The following is a 13,118-nucleotide window of genomic DNA, read 5'->3' as shown; positions in this document are numbered from 1 at the left end:
CCAACTGGTTTTGAATTTTCCAATATAATTTACTACATATTAGATTATCTTGTTGGATAATTTGGTCATTTAAATTGTATGATTTAGGTACTTACTTATATACCGGCTTAGTGAGTATCCAAAGTGATATATTATATAAATATGCTTTTGTCCCACATAACACAATACAGCTGTTTCCCATGCAGTGCCCAAGTGTGTAGCCATGTAAACCACCAGATGCACACATCACGCGTGACCCCTGGGTATGGACATCAGTATGCGACGTAAACTTTTGGTGGTTTGTTCAACCACGAGCCGCCGTTTCTACGTGTTGCACCGACTAGCCGTCGTAATCGGCGGACAGCTCAAACCTAGACTACATGTGACAATTGATAAGCGATCCGTAAAATTGATTTTATGTTTATTTTTAAAGTGGTTTCATTCTAAACAATGTATCTGTATGCAAATATGACAGGGTTGCAGGTTTCTCGGCTGTTTTAATCGCGGCGTCGCGATTCAAATAAGGTTGGCAACCCTTGTAATCTTCTTGTCATATTATATTTGTGTCGCTACATTTCAAACTCAGCCAAGTCCACCTTTAGGTATTTTTGACTTTTTTGTGAATTTATGAAGAACTAATGCTTTCTAACATTTTTGTATTACGAGGGTGGGTCAATAATTCCTTAGAAAAAAGCATTAAAACAGGTTTTATTTTTGTATTTTTTTTTTATTTCTCAACATAATTTCCTTGGAGCTCAATAGACTTGGTTAGACGTTTCTCAATTTTTTTTAAACCGTCAGAAAAATAAGTTTTCGGAAGGTCCTCAAAATAAGCATTTGTCCGATCGATGACTTCTTCATTTGAAAAAAAACGTTGTCCACTTAGCCATTTTTTTAAGTTTGGGAAAAGGAAAAAGTCACTGGGGGCTAAATCTGGCGAATACGGTGGGTGGTCGACCAATTCGAACTTCAATTCTTCAATTTTAGCCATTGATCGTAAACATGTGTGAACACGGGCATTGTCCTGATGAAAGAGGATTTTTTTCCTGTTTAAATGAGGCCGTTTTTCTTCAACTTTGTTTTTTAGCTGGTCCAATAAAGATGCATAATAATCCCCTGTTATTGTTTTTCCTTTTTCCAAATAATCAACGAAAATAATTTCACGCGCATCCCAAAATACAGTAGCCATAACCTTACCAGCTGATTTTACGGTTTTCGCCTTCTTTGGACATGGTTTGCCTTCGCAATCCACTGCTTTGACTGTTCTTTCGTCTCGGGAGTATAGTGGTGTATCCATGTTTCATCTACAGTCACAAAGCGACGAAAAAATTCATCCGGATTGCGTTGCATGAGCGACAACAGAGCTTTAGAGGCCACCACCCTACTGCGTTTATTGTCGACTGTGAGCAAACGCGGCACCCATCTTGCAGAAATATTTTTCATGCCCAATTTGTCATGTAAAATAGAAATGACGCTACCTTTGGAGATCCCTGTAACCTCAATTATCTCACTCAACTTTAATCTTCGGTCACTTAACACCATATCGTGGATTTTATTGATCATTTCTGGTGTAGTCCCCTCTACAGGACGTCCTGAGCGTGGTTTATCCTTTGTTGATGTACGACCACGTTTAAATTCATTTAACCAGTTATAAATAGTTGCAAGTGAAGGAGCAGATATGCCGTGAACTAAATCCAACTCATTTTTTATTTCCTTTGCTGTTAACCCTTTTATATTAAAATGTTTAATAACAACTCTAAACTCAATTTTCTCCATTTTCCATTTTTCCATTTTCCACAAGCAATTTTTTTTTTTAAATGTACGAGAAACACACAACAACCCGACCAATCTGATTGAAACTTCGCAGCATACTGAATCGGTAGTGCCGCTGCATGAAAACAAACCGCTTGCAGTACTAGTCGCGCCACCTGTCGGCTTTTCTAAGGACTTATTGACCCACCCTCGTATCAAAACCATCCAAATCCGCCTGTATAATAAGTAAATGGAAGTCAAAGATGAACAGTTTTTTCAGACTCACCCATATCCACTGAAGTAATTATATCACACTCAGCCATGTCCATTCAGGCCAATCACTGAAGGCGATTACAACAACATGGCCGTCAGTTGTTTACGAACCGTTGAGTGAGTGAGTGTCAATAGTATCTTTTTCAACATTTTTTAAATTAAAATTAATAAAAATAAGGTTTCAAATATCAGAAGTGACCCCCGATAAGGCGAGAAAACGAATAATTAAGGCAGAATCGACAAAACGCGCCAAAGATAAGGAAAATCGGTAAGTTTTATTCTGCTTAACCTGCATCCTAAAAAGCAACCGGTGTCAAGCAGGGTCGCATTTGATATTTTAGTCATAGTACTGAGAATATAAATTTGGTTTTACACAATTCTTATTAACGAGACTTATAGAACCCTTTGCAGTTCTTAAAAAAACACACACCGTACCTACTCCTTAATTAATTTAAAGATTTTAATAATAATTATACGTACATGCTTTACTGAATTAAATAGGTAATATACATCCTATTAAGAATATATTTTATAATTATTTTATGATTACCAAGTTATAGGTATCAAATTGAAAAATGTGTACCAGTATTTAAAACATTTAAAATTGTGATATTGACTGACTAAACTGAACAAAATAAAATTGTTAGAATTATTGAATATCCATACCCTGAGATATAATTGGCTTTTAATTATTATTAAAACCAACGCATTTCCTAGAATTGTATCCAGCTGAGGGCTTCAACCATTTATATTAATTATTATCCATTTTGACCATTTGTAAAATTTAATTTTTAATACAAACTATAATTATAACAATTCTTGAAGGTTTTTTTTAGGTTTTTGTGTTTCCGAGCATGAAGTCACTTTTATATCGATTTTTTATGTTTTAAAATTAGTAACCATATTTTTTCCGTCGTAATCACATTTTCCTAATTTTTTGTCTAAATTAATAATATTATTATATTGAAAATTTTTTTTGAAAATAAATTTACGTTATCATCAACATTTATTTATTATTTCGCCCTTTTCCATTTCCTAAGTCCAGCCCAGAAAAATGAGACCATTATAGCTAATAAAATGGCTGCCACAAAAATATCAAAATAAGCCAAGTCCGCATGGACTTGGTAGATTTTGTGACAAACTAAGCCATGTCCATATAAAAATCCATTTTTTGAAGAATCTATGAAAATTACATGAAAACTAATAATGTGGAACTTATTAGTTTTAAACATTCTATAATCGCAATAATATAAACTTTCATCTTTATGACCGTGTACACAAGGAAACAAAAAAGCTGTTTTTCTCCTTTTCATCCATTATGGATATGGCTGGTTTTGAAATGTAGCGACACATTTTATTTCTTTTCACTTCTTTTTGACCTATGCCACAGTAGCGAAGTGTAGAAATAGGCAATTAATAACCGACTTCAATAGTGGAAACTAAATATTGTCAGCCGAACGTGCGTTTTGATTGAACTAAGACTACGATGTGTAGACTGTAGATAGTGTTGGAGCGGAATGCAGAAACATTTGTCATAACTAAAATTTCCTTAGCAGAAAACACTATGCAGAAACACTGTCCTTAGTTAAGATCATTTTTATTGAAAATAATACCATATTTAAAAATTCTCGTTAGGTAAATTAGGTAAATTATTTTATAATCGTTAAACGATGACAAAAATATGACAACTGCATTTTATAAATGCAATAACTATAAATACATATTAATATTTAATTATAATACTCTTATGTTTCCGTTATAAGTCATTATACGTGATTCCACAGGCACCACAAGATTTTTTTTTAACATGGTAACACTAGCATCAGGTGTCACTCTTCATCTGGTATTTTGTATTTCTGCGGGCTGGCGTATAAAAATAAAATAATATTCTGCAAGTACATGCCAAACGAATTAACACTATCAATATCCATATTGAGATACATTGTCAAATGAATTTGAGTGTATGGACTGTGTTATAGACATGCGAATTTATTTTGACAGCAGCTGTCAGTGGTAAATGGTAATACAGAAGGGGGCGTGTTCATAACAAAAGTAGTCTATGGTTAAGGATTCCTTAACTCTATACTCAGGATTGTCTATAGTTAAGTCATCCTTTTCGGCGACTTATCCTTAGGAACGAAATCTTAGATTGTGCATTCCGCTCTTAGTTTTTAAAATTCAATCTAACCCTGCCTAAACAAAGCCATACGATATCTAAAAATGAATTTTAAAAAAACTAACCAACACTAAGTCCTATATAATATTCTGTATTGTCGCTCATGAGAAAACGAGATGAAAAACTCTATAGTCACTATTAATGCTTTAAAATTCTTAATTTTTTGTATTTCACTATTAAGATTAATAGTAGAATACGACAAAAAATATGTGATGAATTTGATGGAATCATCGAGATTATATAGATTTTTTTCATCTCATGTTTAATTAGTGTAATGTGGTCAATGCCATTATTAATGGACAACGCACTCAATACAGTAGCTAGCAAGTAAATTCACGCATAGTGATATTCGCACATGCATAGGTAGACGTCACGCAATTTCCATTATGCGATATCACGCATCGGGAATTTATAGCAATATCACCTTTATTGTAATGGCGTTAGAACAGATTATGCCATTTGGCAGACCCGACAAAAAAGTGAGTGTCATTTTTCTTTCCAGATGCATCGTCTATATTAATGTCATTACATGTGGTATACGAGGTATTGTTTTATCACGATCGTTATGTACCTATTCTTAATTCAACGAAAACGACTGTATGACTGAGTTTAGTGTGCACTATTATTTATATCAAATCTTAACAGCCTACCTCCTCTCTCGCCATTGCTATGCCATCTGCGTGAAATCGCCTAATTATATGTAGGTATTTATTTAGAAATTATTCGTGGTGTTTACGCAGTTTTGGGTGTGCCCCCAGTTGTCAAGTACCTATTTAGTTGATACGTAACGTCGTCTGTCGGCCGTTGTCCGCTGTTTTTATTGTGTCATCGCGGAATCGTTACAAGGCCGCCGACGCTGATCGGAACGGCGGCACTCCAATCAAACGGTCGAATCGTTAGCGAGCCAGTTGGTCAGCCGTTCGGTGCACCTTTTTCAGTGGCTCCGAACTCTTCGCGAACGCCGCGACGAAATTTGCAAAAAAAGCGAGCCGTTAATAAACTAATAGCCCCCCCGAGATGGAGACTGACCGGTGCTAATTTGGGGCATAAGAAACGGCACTGATGTTTATTACCTAAATGAGTTGGTTTTCGAAGTTTTATTTCGAGCCATATTACGGGCGATACTGTCTGCCAATGACAGGCATAATTTTATATATTTAATAAAACAAAACATTGTTTGTGGACATAACAAATCTAAATTCAAGATACACAACACGACCTTCTTCTTTTCTTTCGACCTTGTCCGATCCTAATAGGATCATATGGGCCTCCACAGAGTGGATGTTTGTTTTAACAGATTTTTTTTATTTTTACGAGAAATGGATGTCAGCCACTTGCTCAACCGATTAGGTCCATACTCTGACTCATACACAAATTGAAAAACAATATGTGTACTTGCCAGACGGCGCTTAAGCCACGCGGCCATCGTGGGTGTTGATGGCATGAACATGGGCATCGTGGGCGTTGAGGGCATGAGTTTTACATTATAACAAATATTACCCTCACAAGAGAGAAGAAGAGTAACAGAGAAAAAAAATAATAATACTAATAAATAAAAATAAAAACATACTTAACTACAATTTTATACAGACAAATAAAATTTAGAATACAAAATACATAGCGCTTTGCCGGAAATGTCTACGTATTTGGGGAGCGCATTGACTAGTCTTGTACCCCTCGCTAATGGTGCCTGATACGCTTGACATGAATAAACGGTTCCGATCCAGAATAAATCATGGATGCGACCACGTAGGTAATTGACAGGCCCATGTAAATTCAAATTCATCAGGATTTTTTATGACAACTGTACGTGTGATGGCATGAGAGAGAATAAAATGTTTGTTTGCGTTTACTTGTTGATGCCCTATGGCCTATGCAACCTGTTCGTCACCTGTCTGCTAGCAAGTTCACTTGTCTTACTGGCGAAGTTTCAATTACGATCCTCAGCCACGAGGTCCTGCTGAATAAGAAAGCTATAACGGAGTGTTGTAGCGGATCCTTTTTTGATTTGCTCCGCTCCGGGTCCTAATACTTGCTCCAGCTTCGCTCCAGGTTTATTATTCGTTCTTTTCATTATTAATTCTATTAAACATTATTAAAATTCCGACAGCAAATCGTCTTTCATTATCTGCCTATTCTGTGAAAAAATGTGGTTATTTATTACTCGGCTGTATTTTAAAAATAATTCCAGTATTGCAAAGTGTCAAATATAATATTTTCACTGGATTTTAGGACGAAAATTTAATAATAACAATTAAACATCCGGAGTAGTGTAGTGGAGCACTACAATTTTTCGGTGCTCCGGGTAAAACCCATTGCTCCACTGCTCCGTGCTCCGCTCCAACGCTCTGGTTGATAACATGTAAATGAAAACGTTCATCCCCAAAACTGTGATAAGATTCGCCGCATTACGAATTCAGATCAATCTATTACCTCTTGGAAGTGTTTATTTATCCATTTGTTTCTTTCTTCGAGTTAATTAGACTAGAAAATTGCTCTCGGATTTAGAAAACGCATGGAGGTGCGTGATACGGCTATAAATCCCATCAGCAGACCGCTCGATTTTCACGGTCATCCGCGTGAAGCCGACCAGAAAATCTCACACCGGAGTTTTAATATTTCGTCGAGTGCCTCTGCTATGGATAGGTACTGAATGGTCCTTAATGGCTTTTAAATTACCTGTTAAGAGTACAGTTGATTATCCCACAGCCGAAGTAATGCTCGCATTGTGCCCCGACGACAATCTTATCTCTCGTGCTATTTATAATAGCGTTGAAAATATTATTATTTGACGTCATCTTATCAAGCGGGGCCGGCCGGTGTTCTGCAATTTAAATTGTGTGATTGTGTCTGTTTTTTGTTCACATAAACATTGTTGCGTGTGTAGCTGTTGAGTTTCTTTTAAGAATGACATAATTATGAGATATCGCTGTTATGGTTCAACACTGCAATATCTTTTGAGGCCACGCGTACACGCTAACCGCTTGTAGGTGGGACACATCACAGCGACTTGTTATTGAGTGTGACACCGGTGGTTTTAGCCGCAGACCGGGGTTTGTTTGTTGCTAGAATCAAATCGGGGAAACCTGCCCCTTTCACCTACCTGTCATTAGACGGTACAGAGATGAGATAATTTCGGTGTTGTTTGGGCATAACCTGTTAACTGCAAAATGTTGAATTTACAGGAGAACCATTTTAAGCTTTGAATTGCCCACATAAATTTCAGTTCATTTATTTTTTGTTTAAAATTGAAAAAATCATTATAAAATAAATAACTGAAGAAGAATATGACAATACTTTGATTGTCAATTATTTCACTAATTAGGAAAATAAGGTCACTTATCAGTGATCAAACTATGATAAGGTCTTTGGTCATGTTTTGACCAAACTAACCACTGTGTTTGTTCACATATCATCATATTATTACAATAGCGTTTTGAGCATTTTAAGTGAAATATAGATATCGGGTTATTACCAAATGGAAGATAAATACTATAGTGGCATAATTTTTACTCTTAACATAAAATGACCAAAAAAGCAGTTATCAGGTTATGCCCAAACAACACCGATTTGATCTCCTTCTGCAGTCTTCTGTCAAGGTTTCGTTAACCAGAAAATTTTCATTGAACAAACATAATTTGAAAACACTTCTGAGAAATCTATAACCACTAGAAAAAATCTTTTTGAAAAAAAAAAAAAAAAAAAAAAAAAAAAGAATTCGAACCTGCGTCCCCAATATTCGCTCCCATGTGACCTGACTACGAAGCTAGACCTGCCCTATCTAATTTAGACGAAATTTTTTCCTTGAATGAAAACATGCAGATGTCAGATACCCCTTGGGATGTGACATGATGTGACCAAAGTATGTAAGCTTTCCATTGACATTATTGTCCAGCTGGTGCGAAGCTTTCGTCTATGTTTCCACATTCCGAAACCTTCTGGTTTTTCAAGTGTCCATTAGTACCCAAAAGACATGTCGTTACAATTTTGATTCTGATTCCCAGATTCAGGACATGGCTCCATAGTATTTTCCTCACAGTCAGAGCTTTCACTCTAGCAATGAAGACATGGTCTCCTGCAATCGCTGGCATAATGCTCACATTCAAGTCATTGCAACCTATCTTTATCATAAGTGATTAACGCGTGCGCATTTATTGTCGTAGGGGCCAGATGGACTGACATCTTTTTTTGAGACCCTCTACTATAAAACTTATCAATTTCACGTCCATGAAATCTACTATCAATTTAGGTATATAATATTCGTAATTTCTACATTAATTTGCTGTATATTGAGATACGCATCTTTTAGAGGTGTGGGTACAATTTAATAATCATATGACTGGTTTGAACTGTTTGGAGGTTCCCTTTTAAATTTTCTGTCGAATCGGTTACGTCATTTGCGTCAACACGTGGCTGCTTGTGCGCGTGGCCATGAAGGTTGTCTAAATTACACGTGTCTCGCCGTGATACGACGCGAGTGCGCGTGGACAGCTCAATGAGGTCACCTTTACCTCGACCGCGCGCGAGAGGTGGCACGCGGCGAGTACACGTGGACGGCTCGATAAGGTCACATGCACCTGGAATGCGCGCGAGTTAAAACGCGCCATCTGGACAAGGTCTTTGTAAGTCAATGCACGTCTCCGAGTAAATACACCTACCATACATCACGACTCGCAGAGTCCTGCTAAACACTCCAGCAAGTTTTTACCCAATGTAATTGCACTTTTCGAACGCGATTAACGAAGATAAATCGAATATAATATTTCATAGCCATTGTCTGTTGGCGAACTTTACTATCATGGACGTGTTTTTTTTTTTTGCTTCGCGCAATATTTTTTGCGGGTAAAGTTTCTCCGCTCGCGGCGGCTACAGTGAACTAATGATTTTATTTGGGCATAATGTTTTATTTAACGTTACCATTGTATGTAGATTAAATTGAATGTATCCGTACACCGCCATCTTTAGATTAATAAAGCCTGAGCATAACTTTTTGCACAAGCAACGAGTGGTCCACTGCCATACTATTTATTGATAAAAACTTGCAAGCAGAGTTTGGTATTCTAGGTTTAATGACTGAAGAGTATAAATAAGTTATTAGTTATTGTCGTTTTGAATCAACTGTCACATTGACGAACGTCCTAGTGTATTATGATATTATTATACACAGAAGAAGTTAACGTTGATCGTCACTTAAATAAGATGAACTCCAAGGTCTCCAAGATACGAGGGTGGGTCAATAAGTCCTTAGAAACGCCGACAGGTGGCGCGACTAGTACTGTAAGCGGTTTGTTTTCATGCAGCGGCACTACCGATTCAGTATGCTGCGAAGTTTCAATCAGATTGGTCGGGTTGTTGTTTTTTATTTTCGTACATTTAAAAAAAAATTTGCTTGTTTACAAAAATGGAGAAAATTGAGTTTAGAGCTGTTATTAAACATTTTAATATGAAAGGGTTAACAGCAAAGGAAATAAAAAATGAGTTGGATTTAGTTCACGGCATATCTGCTCCTTCACTTGCAACTATTTATAACTGGTTAAATGAATTTAAACGTGGTCGTACATCAACAAATGATGAACCACGCTCAGGACGTCCTGTAGAGGTGACTACACCAGAAATGATCAATAAAATCCACGATATGGTGTTAAGTGACCGAAGATTAAAGTTGAGTGAGATAATTGAGGTTACAGGGATCTCAAAAGGTAGCGTCATTTCTATTTTACATGACAAATTGGGCATGAAAAAAGTTTCTGCAAGATGGGTGCCGCGTTTGCTCACAGTCGACAATAAACGCAATAGGGTGGTGGCCTCTAAAGCCCTGTTGTCGCTCATGCAATGCAATCCGGATGAATTTTTTCGTCGCTTTGTGACTGTAGATGAAACATGGATACACCACTATACTCCCGAGACGAAAGAACAGTCAAAGCAGTGGATTGCGAAAGGCGAACCATGTCCAAAGAAGGCGAAAACCGTAAAATCAGCTGGTAAGGTTATGGCTACTGTATTTTGGGATGCACGTGGAATTATTTTCGTTGACTATTTGGAAAAAGGAAAAACAATAACAGGGGATTATTATGCATCTTTATTGGACCAGCTAAAAAACGAAATTGAAGAAAAACGGCCTCATTTAAACAGGAAAAAAATCCTCTTTCATCAGGACAATGCCCGTGTTCACACATGTTTACGATCAATGGCTAAAATTGAAGAATTGAAGTTCGAATTGGTCGACCACCCACCGTATTCGCCAGATTTAGCCCCCAGTGACTTTTTCCTTTTCCCAAACTTAAAAAAATGGCTAAGTGGACAACGTTTTTTTTCAAATGAAGAAGTCATCGATCGGACAAATGCTTATTTTGAGGACCTTCCGAAAACTTATTTTTCTGTCGGTTTAAAAAAAATTGAGAAACGTCTAACCAAGTGTATTGAGCTCCAAGGAGATTATGTTGAGAAATAAAAAAAAAATACAAAAATAAAAACTGTTTTAATGCTTTTTTCTAAGGAATTATTGACCCACCCTCGTACGTTAAAATAATCTGAAAGAAATCTGAAACTAAGAATACTCCGACAAGTGAACACGAAGAGACGCGTCAGTTTGAGCACTATGTGGACAATGACAGGTCATCCATAGAGAACGGGAGGGGCTGAAAGTTAGGACCAGTCGTGAAATATATCGGCTTTCCTCTTCAGTTGGCAATGATCCGTATCATTCTGTATGACAGCAGCAGGTAATATTTGGCAATATGCTTTTTTTATACTTTCGAAATATAATCTGGGACTGAATCAGTTTCGAATAAACGTACTTTGTTTGTCAGGCGAGAGGCTTCTTATAAGATGTTATCACCGACGAAAGTACATATCAACATTGTAGATATACCTTATAGCTGTGGCGAAGGGTCTAGGACGATTTGGCACCGGACAACTGGACGCCACGGAAGTCGAAAATAAATAGACGTTAGGTACTTATAGGTACTTTAAAAAAATATATTCAATAATATTATTTATACTTCAATGATTATATTATGATTTAATAGTTGGTAAGAATGTAAATATGCAGACGTAAACAATGATTTAATCGTGCATAATGTTTAAGTTCCAACGAAAAAAGAGTTTTTTATTTAATATAAAGCCTTAGGCATGGTAATTCTCAATCCGCGATAAAGAATACATTATGTTAAGAGTAAAATGAATTCAAACTACTAAGTAGTAGATAGAAACTGATTAAAATACCTCGTCTACACGTGTCTACGACAGTGCGGCGTCCAATTGTCCGGAGGCCAGTCGTCCCATTCCCGCGGCGAAAGGTGGAGGTAGGCTTTTAAGATCCGACATAAAAAGTGCATACCCACACTTTGTCAATCAAACGTATTTGCTTTCATTTAACTAAGACTATACTGTGTGGATAATATTTGTTAGTTTTTTACATTTAATTAAACCCTGCCTGATCCAAGGCATACTCGATATTAGTCAAAAATGTTCGTTTATCTATAAAATATCTAAAAGTATGCAATTAAACCGTACATAATTTAAGATATCGTATAGCTGACACAAGAATATTTTTTTTCGATTATGATTTGGTTAGGCACGGCTTAAATGAATTTTAAAGAACTAACCAACACCATCTGTAATATATGTATTCTTAATTCAACGAAAACAAATTAGTATGCCTGAGAAAGCGTGCACTATGTTGTCGGATCATTTCGTCGGTCCCTATTAAAAAAGTCGGATCTGATATTTTGTCATTTGTCATAAAGTTATTTAAACACTTTAAACATTTATACCACAATCACAGTTTTTTTTGTTTGTTTGAAAAATTTCGAGATTCTCAACTTAAAAATGACGGATTTACCGAGAGTGTCCGAATAACAATGTCGGTTCTTACTAACCGACATTGTTGGCTGGGCGTGGGTGAGCAAGATGCGTCGGATCTGACAGTTGCTGCTATGTTCACCGGACAGACGTATGTTTTTATAAACGTTTAGAAAAGTTTCTATAACCCGTATTTTTATTCATTATTTTCACAAAGGATATTTGATGAAACATCTTTGATTGCTCGTTCTGAAAAATAGCATTTTGCTGATCCGACTTTTTTAATAGGGACTGACGATTTATATTTTATAGCATACCTAGATTATTATGGTTTGGTTTGGGCAGGATTTAATTAATGCGGGTAAAAAACTGCTGATGTTTCACATCAAAGTAGGGCCTCGTGGTACACACGATTAAGACCGAGTGTGGTGCGGGGCGGTTGGTTTGGAGGGTCTATGTTTCTATTGAAAAAAAAAACTATGCTTGAAATAATGTGGATATATTGGAGACAGGATTTTGACAAAATATGTATGCTTGTCCAGTTGTGGTGTATTTGAAAATCTATACGTTGTATGAACATTTACCGCAAAACACAATACCTTGTATAAATGAATATTTCGTATTATATTTCTAATTGGCTGAAGTGCTTATGGCACTTAGCGGTTTATTTATAACCCCAGAGTAGATGGATGGCATGGTATTGGGTTACTTCTAATGGTCTTTCTGTCGTCCTTATATCTATCATTCGGCAGTAAGTCAATATACCTATATCATCTACCCATTATAAAGATTGAGTTAAGTTATAAATTCTGTTATGAGGCGAGTGTTGAGGTACCTACGTAGTTATTTTCATTAGCCCTATACTTTAATAATGGATCTTGGCCCCTCCTGAAGAGGTTATTGTACCAGTTTTTTCTCAAGTTATGGATGTCAGCCCCTTAGGCCCGTTTCAAACGGGACACCGGTGTCGCGGTCGATATAGTATAGACGGCCTTTGTATTCGAATAAAGGTGCCTTTGTATTATGTTTATGAACGCCCAGAGCTAATGAGTCAACGCATAATTTCGCGATATAAATTAGAACATAAAACTGGCTGCGGTCATAAAAACATGTGTATCGGCGGCTTGAGAATGTA

At 36.6% G+C, this 13,118-nt stretch overlaps 1 protein-coding gene across 8 annotated transcripts in view; it reads left to right on the top strand.

Annotated features, from left to right (window-relative positions):
* beta-Spec (spectrin beta chain) overlaps positions 1–13,118 on the top strand; it is a 267,463-nt gene that overhangs the window by 135,396 nt on the left and 118,949 nt on the right. The gene's annotated exons all lie outside the window — the stretch shown is intronic.

Source organism: Rhyacophila brunnea, unplaced genomic scaffold, assembly GCF_057557595.1.
Source record: "Rhyacophila brunnea isolate RB1 unplaced genomic scaffold, BYU_Rbru_1.0 scaffold_21, whole genome shotgun sequence".
NCBI classification, from domain to species: Eukaryota; Metazoa; Arthropoda; class Insecta; order Trichoptera; family Rhyacophilidae; genus Rhyacophila; species Rhyacophila brunnea.
This window is presented reverse-complemented; position numbering and strand designations above follow the sequence as displayed.